The sequence below is a fragment of the Oncorhynchus kisutch genome, linkage group LG17 (assembly GCF_002021735.2).
Source record: "Oncorhynchus kisutch isolate 150728-3 linkage group LG17, Okis_V2, whole genome shotgun sequence".
Lineage (NCBI taxonomy): Eukaryota > Metazoa > Chordata > Actinopteri > Salmoniformes > Salmonidae > Oncorhynchus > Oncorhynchus kisutch.
The window spans coordinates 64,115,664-64,123,375 of NC_034190.2; the positions used below are offsets into that span (position 1 = coordinate 64,115,664).

At 40.5% G+C, this 7,712-nt stretch overlaps 1 protein-coding gene across 2 annotated transcripts in view; it reads right to left on the reverse strand.

Annotated features, from left to right (window-relative positions):
- LOC109907019 (plexin-A1-like) overlaps positions 1-7,391 on the reverse strand; it is a 274,450-nt gene extending 267,059 nt beyond the window's left edge. For both annotated transcript variants that reach the window (XM_031794352.1, XM_031794351.1), the window contains exon 1: positions 7,257-7,391. The gene's annotated coding sequence lies outside the window, so the exon portion shown is untranslated. The remainder of the gene's footprint in view (positions 1-7,256) is intronic.
- Between the last annotated feature and the right edge of the window lie 321 nt (positions 7,392-7,712).

The following is a 7,712-nucleotide window of genomic DNA, read 5'->3' on the forward strand; positions in this document are numbered from 1 at the left end:
GGTGACTTTAAAACAGTTACAGAGTTTAATGGCTGTGATAGGAGAAAACTGAGGATGGATCAACAACATTGTAGTTACACCACTATACTAACCTAAATGGCAGAGTGAAAAGAAGGAAGCCTGTAGATAATACAAATATTCCAAAATATGCATCCTGTTTGCAATAAGGCACTAAAGTAAAACTGCAAAAAATGTAGCAAAGCAATGAACGTTATGTCCTGAATACAAAGCATTATGTTTGGGGCAAATCCAACACAACAAATCACTGAGTACCACTCTTCATATTTTCAAGCATGGTGGTGGCTGCATCATGTTATGGGTGTGCTTGTCGGCAAGGACTATGGAGTTTTTTTAGGATAAAAAGAAATGGAATAGAGCTAAGCACCTGAAGAATCCTAGAGGAAAACCTGATTCCGTGTGCCTTCCAACAGACACTGGGAGACAAATTCACATTTCAGCAGGACAATAACCTGAAAGGGCATAGTTACAGTTTTGACGTAAATCTACTTGAAAATGGCTGTCTAGCAATGATCAACAAGCAATGTAACAGAGCTAGAATAATTTTGTAAAGAATAATGTGCAAATATTGTACAATCCAGGTGGGCAAAGCTCTTAGAGACTTACCTAGAAAGAATCACAGATGTTATGACTGCCAAAGGTGATTCTAAAATGGATTGGCCCAGGGGTGTGAATACTTAAGTAAATGAGATATTTCTGTATTTTATGTTAAATAAAATTGCACGAACACTTCTATAACGTGAACGTCTAGTAAACCAATGGTTGCATTTTTGAATCTCATCACGGACAACTTACTACTTTTTGAACTATTTCACAAATAGTTAGCATGTTAGCTAACCCTTCCCCTAACTTAATTTCTAACCTTAACCCTAATCTTAACCCCTAACCCCTAGCATAGATAACGTTAGCCACCTAGCTAACATTAGCATTAGCCACCTAGCTAACATTTTGGAATTTATAACATACTGTATCATACGAGTCAGAGAGTCTCAGATTTACGTTTACGTTTATGTTGTGTCACAGGCCATGGCAAATGGCAAACGGGCAAACTGTTTAGAATTGCAGGAAATTTGCTTTAAAACAGAAACATTTTCTCACAGCCTAATGACAAAATATTAAGAATAGCATGAAATTACAGTGCATTTGGAAAGTATATAGACCCCTTCACTGTTTTTTTCCCTCAATCAATTTACAAACAATACCCATAATGACAGAGAAAAAACAGATTTAAAAAATGTTTTAATAATAAACAGTAGATCATCTCAAGCTGACTAGTCTCCCAGTCCATGCCACTGAAAAACCTTTTTTTTTAAATGTTTTTTTATTTCACCGTAATTTAACCAGGTAGGCTAGTTGAGAACACCTTTATTTAACCAGGTAGGCTAGTTGAGAACACCTTTATTTAACCAGGTAGGCTAGTTGAGAACACCTTTATTTAACCAGGTAGGCTAGTTGAGAACACCTTTATTTAACCAGGTAGGCTAGTTGAGAACACCTTTATTTAACCAGGTAGGCTAGTTGAGAACACCTTTATTTAACCAGGTAGGCTAGTTGAGAACACCTTTATTTAACCAGGTAGGCTAGTTGAGAACACCTTTATTTAACCAGGTAGGCTAGTTGAGAACACCTTTATTTAACCAGGTAGGCTAGTTGAGAACACCTTTATTTAACCAGGTTGGCTAGTTGAGAACACCTTTATTTAACCAGGTAGGCTAGTTGAGAACAAGTTCTCATTTACAACTGCGACCTGGCCAAGATAAAGCATAGCAGTGCGACAACTAACAACAACACAGAGTTACACATGGAATAAACATGAGCGTGCAAGTAGCGGTACTGGGGTGCAAAGGAACAAAAATAATTAAAATAAATAACAATATGGTGATGAGGTAGTTGGATGGGCTATTTACAGATTGTCTATGTATAGGAGCAGTGATCAGTGAGCTGATATGAGTCTCCAGCTTCAGTGATTTTTGCAGTTCGTTCCAGTCATTGGCAGCAGAGAACTAGAAGGAAAGGAGGCCAAACGAGGAATTGGCTTTGGGGGTGACCAGTGAAATATACCTGCTGGAGAGTGTGCTGCGGGTGGATGCTGCTAAGGTGACCAGTGAGCTGAGATAAGGCAGGGCTTTACCTAGCAACGACTTGTAGATGACCTGGAGCCAGTGGGTTTGGTGATGGATATGAAGCGAGGGCCAGCAAACGGGAGCATACAGGTCGCAGTGGTGGGTAGTATATGTGGCTTTGGTGACTAAATGGATGGCACTGTGATAGACTGCATCCAATTTGCTGAGTAGAGTGCTGGAGGCTATTTTGTAAATGACATCGCCGAAGTCAAGGATCGGTAGGATAGTCAGTTTTACTAGGGTATGTTTGGCAGCATGAGTGAAGGATGCTTTGTTGTGAAATAGGAAGCCGATTGTAGATTTAATTTTGGATTGGAGATGCTTAATGTGAGTCTTGAAGGAGAGTTTACAGTCTAACCAGATACCTAGGTATTTGTAGCAAAACATCCCTATAGCATGATGCTGCCACCATCATGCTTCACCGTAGGGATTGTATTGGCCAGGTGTTGAGCGATGCCTGGTTTCCTCTAGACGTGACACTTGGCATTCAGGCCAAATAGTTCAATCTTGGTTTCATCAGACCAGAGAATCTTGTTTCTCATGGTCTGAGAGTCCTTTAGGTGCCTTTTGGCAAACTCCAAGTGGGTTGTCATCTGCCTTTTTCTGAGGAGTGGCTTCCGTCTGGCCACTCTACCATAAAGACCTGATTGGTGGAGTGCTGTAGAGATTGTTGTCCTTCTGGAAGGTTCTCCCCTCTCCACAGAGGAACTATGGAGCTCTGTCAGAGTGACCACCGGGTTCTTGGTCACCTCCCTGACCAAGGCCCTTCTCCCCCGATTGCTCAGTTTGGCCGGACGGCCAGCTCTAGGAAGAGTCTTGGGAGTTACAAACTTCTTCCATTTAAGAATGATGGATGCCATTGTGTTTTTGCGTCGCTTCAATGCTGTAGACATGTTTGGTACCCTTCCCCAGATCTGTGCCTCAACACAATCCTGTCTCAGAGCTCTATGAACAATTCCTTCGACCTCATGGTTTGGTTTTCACAATAAATAGTAAAAAATAAAAAAGTGAAAACTGTTTTCGCTTCATTATGGGGAATTGTGTGCAGATTGATTTTATAACAAGGCTGTAACGTAACAAAATGTGGAAAAGTCAAGAGGTCTGAATACTTTCTGAATGCACAGTATCAATAAAACTGCACACTTTTCTCTCTGCCCTGTGGATAAAAAAAATTAATTGCAGGACATGAGCAGTTTTCCTAAAAAAATTCAATAAAGCCATATATATACAGTTGAAGTCGGAAGTTTACATACATCTTAGCCAAATACGTTTTTCACAATTCCTGACATTTAATCTTAATCAAAATTCCCTGTCTTATGTCAGTTAGGTTCACCACTTCATTTTAAGAATGTGAAATGTCAGAATAATTAGTAGAGAGAAGGATTTATTTCAGCTTTTATTTCTTTCATCACATTCCCAGTGGGTCAGAAGTTTACATACACTCAATTAGTATTTGGTAGCATTGCCTTTAAATTGTTTAACTTGGGTCAAAAGTTTTGGGTAGCCTTCCACAACCTTCCCACAATAAGTTGGCTGAATTTTGGCCCATTCCTCCTGACAGAGCTGGTGTAACTGAGTCAGGTTTGTAGGTTTGCTCGCTCACTTCTGCCCACATATTGTCTATGGGATTGAGGTCAGGGTGTTGTGATGGCCACTCCAATACCTTGACTATGTTGTCCTTCAGCCATTTTGCCACAACTTTGGAAGTATGCTTGGGGTCATTGTCCATTTGGAAGACCCATTTGCGACCAAGCTTTAACTTCCTGACTGATGTCTTGAGATGTTGCTTCAATATATCCACATAATTTTCCATCCTCATGATATCATCGGATTTTGTGAAGTGCACCAGTCCCTCCTCTTTGCAGCAAAGCAACTCCACAACATGATGCTGCCACCCCCGTGCTTCACGGTTGGGATGGTGTTCTCGGCTTGTAAGCCCCCCCTTTTTCCTCCAAACATAACGATGATCATTATGGCCAAACAGTTCTATTTTTGTTTCATCAGACCAGAGGACAAAATGTACGATCTTTGTCCCCATGTGCAGTTGCAAACCGTAGTCTGGCTTTTTTATGGCGGTTTTGGAGCAGTGGCTTCTTCCTTGCTTAGCGGCCTTTCAGGTTATGTCGATATAGGACTCGTTTTTACTGTGGATATAGATACTTTTGTACCTGTTCTCTCCAGCATCTTCACAAGATCCTTTGCTGTTGTTCTGGGATTGATTTGCACTTTTCGCGCCAAAGTATGTTCATCTCTAGGAGACAGAACGCGTCTCCTTTCTGAGCGGTATGACGGCTGTGTGGTCCCATGGTGTTTATACTTACGTACTATTGTTTGTACAGATGAACGTGGAGCCTTCAGGCGTTTGGAAATTGCTCCCAAGGATGAACCAGACTTGTGGAGGTCTACAATAATCTTTCTGAGGTCTTGGCTGATTTATTTTGATTTTCCCATGATGTCAAGCAAAGGGGCACTGAGTTTGAAGGTAGGCCTTGAAATACATCCACATGTACACCTCCAATTGACTCAAATGATGCCAATTAGCCTATCAGAAGCTTCTAAAGCCATGACATCATTTTCTGGAATTGTCCAAGCTGTTTAAAGGAACAGTCAACTCAGTGTATGTAAACTTCTGACCCACTGGAATTGTGATACAGTGAATTACCAGTGAAAAAATCTGCCTGTAAACAATTGTTGGAAAAATTACTTGTGTCATGCACAAAGTAGATGCCCTAACCGACTTACCAAAACTATAGTTTGTTAACAAGACATTTGTAGAATGGTTGAAAAACGAGTTTTCATGACTCCAACCTAAGTGTATGTAAACTTCCGACTTCAACTGTAAAAATGTGCAGATTGTAGGCTACTGTAGCCTATGTATTACATTCAGCTCTAGGAAGAGTCTTGGTGGTTCCAAACTTCTTCCATTTAAGAATGATGGAGGCCACTGTATTCTTGGGGACCTTCAATCCTGCAGAAATGTTTTGGTACCCTTCCCCAGATCTGTGCCTCGACACAATCCTGTGTGGACAATTCCTCTATGGACAATTCCTTCTACCTCATTGCTTGGTTTTTGCTCTGACATGCACTGTCAACTGTGGGACCTTATATAGACAGGTGTGTGCCTTTCCAAATCATGTCCAATCAATTGAATTTACCACAGCTGGCTCCAATCAAGTTGTAGAAACATCTCAAGGATGATCAATGGAAACAGGATGCACCTGATCTCAATTTCGAGTCTCATAGCAAAGGGTCTGAATACTTATGTAAAAAATGTATTTCTGTTTTTTATTTTTAATACATTTGTAAAAAATAAAATAAAAACTTTTTTCACTCATTATTCAATTTGTTCTTAAAACTGACTTGTTTTAGTTAAATAAAGGTTAAAAACATTTTTTATACAAATAATAAAATTATATTTAAAAAAAAATAATTAATAAATGGGGTATTGTGTGAGGAATAAAAATAAAGAAACGATTTTAGAAGAAGGTTGTAATGTAACAAAATATGGAAAAACCCCATATCGCTCACTTTTTCAGCAAGATGAATGCGCTGACATCTAACAGATATCTGTACAAATTAAATAAAAATTATTGTAAATATTGAAAATTGAGGAGGAATAGCCTATAAAGGTTGTTACATCCAGTGATGGCTTATTATAGCCTGGCATCCACATTGTGCTATTTATGAGTAAGGCCTACCAATAAACAGGCTATCTAATCCACAGTGCAGGCTAAACAAAACTTGGGCGGTAGTGTATGGAGTACTCCAATAAGGCTCCCATAATAAGAAGAGTGACTGTTTGGTTATGCGTAGCCTAAAAACACATTTGCATCCCCTTTATCACATAACCTACCAGTAGGCTATACAATCCTAATAAAAATGTAATTACATATAGTAGCCTATTTATTTACACATTAGGCGATATAAACCTACCACTGGTGCATATGCTGTGGGAGTGGGAAGAACATCAATAGAGATTCTGGGTGCACACCCACGGTCAGCACCGCATGCATGTAGGCTACAAACCCAAACACACTGCGATAGGGAATCCTAAAAATGCGACAGCATATCAATAGACTATTCTATCTACTTGGAATAAGGTTCAAAATAATGAATGAGAGCCAGTAGAGGCTACATAGCCTCCTACATAGCCCACTGATAACAGCTAAAAACGGAACGCTAACACCATGGTTAATTCCCAAATAAATGAGGAAATACAAGGACTCACATTTCAAGAAGAATCTCATAGGCACACTGATGTCTGAACACTAATATGCGTTCAGCAATAACATCCAATTACATTCCCATCAAGCATTAGCCTGGACGGAGAGTCTAAAGTGGATGTTATTTTCGAGCCTCTTATCAACACGTTCCAGCATAGTCATAGGCCACCACTTTTATCCATTTTGTTCGGCATCTAAATGAATTGCACAGGCTAACCTACATCCAACATAGCCCAAACAGCCGTCACCTACGAATTCAGTGTCAAAACTTCATAAGATGCCATAAGTGTCAGCGCATGTTGATGAGATGGGATACACCCGCACCAAGACATGTCAAAGCTTTGAAAATGACTTCAATAAATTGCCATTTTATTTTTCATTTTCTCCAGGCAATGATACGGTGGCAAACCTCAAGCTCTATCTGTGCAAGGGAGTTGAACATTTATTTCGTTGAGCTCCTATTTTATTAACCTGAATGCATTAAGCATGTGAGATAACGCCCCAGCTATGAAGCCTACACACGGCTGCTTGATAGGCTACTTGTATGCATTCGGCAAGTACAATGTAACTGGTCGACTTCACCAACTTGCCAATGATATCAAATATGTCGTTAAATCATTTTGGCAAAGAATGCGGTGTGCCCAAACCTGAATAAACTGAGAGATCGCAGATACTTGAACTAAAACGATCCCCCAGATCCGCATTCATTGAGTCCTCGTTTGCCTATCCGAATTATACTGATACGACGACACGACGAATAGAAACATCGGGGGAAAGCATTGGGGGAGAGAGAAGGAATGTCACTCAATGGAGCCACAAACTACGCTACAAATTACACTGTAATAACCGCAATGTAAATCAAGTTGTTGCTGAAAAGTTTTGCTCTACTTACGGATAATTGTGATCTTGGGGTTTGTTTTCCTCAGCATGATTAAAACCTTAAACTTGCAGACATTTCCACGGCTGTCACGATACTCGTCCAAAGCTCCGAGTTCCGAGTCTTGAGCTTCTCACAGCTTGAATGGAGCGGTATGCGGTGAGCTCCGGATAGAAAGTCAGCCTCGTTCTGAGCCGCAGGAATGCGCGCGGCCGCTGTCTGCTTGGTCGCGTCGCCGCCTACCGCATGTAGGTGGCAGCGTTAGGCACGGTAGTGACCACTGGATTCGAAAGCTCTGTTAAAGGGCAACGTCGTCTGTCACAATTCTTTACAAACACTGATTGATTGAAGATCATTTTTTCATGATGTTAAACCATTCCAACATAATAGTCTAATATAGCCTATTAGTGTCTAATGGTCGCCATACGTTGTCTCACGGCCACGGGAGGTAAAGGTAGGCACAAGAGGAAC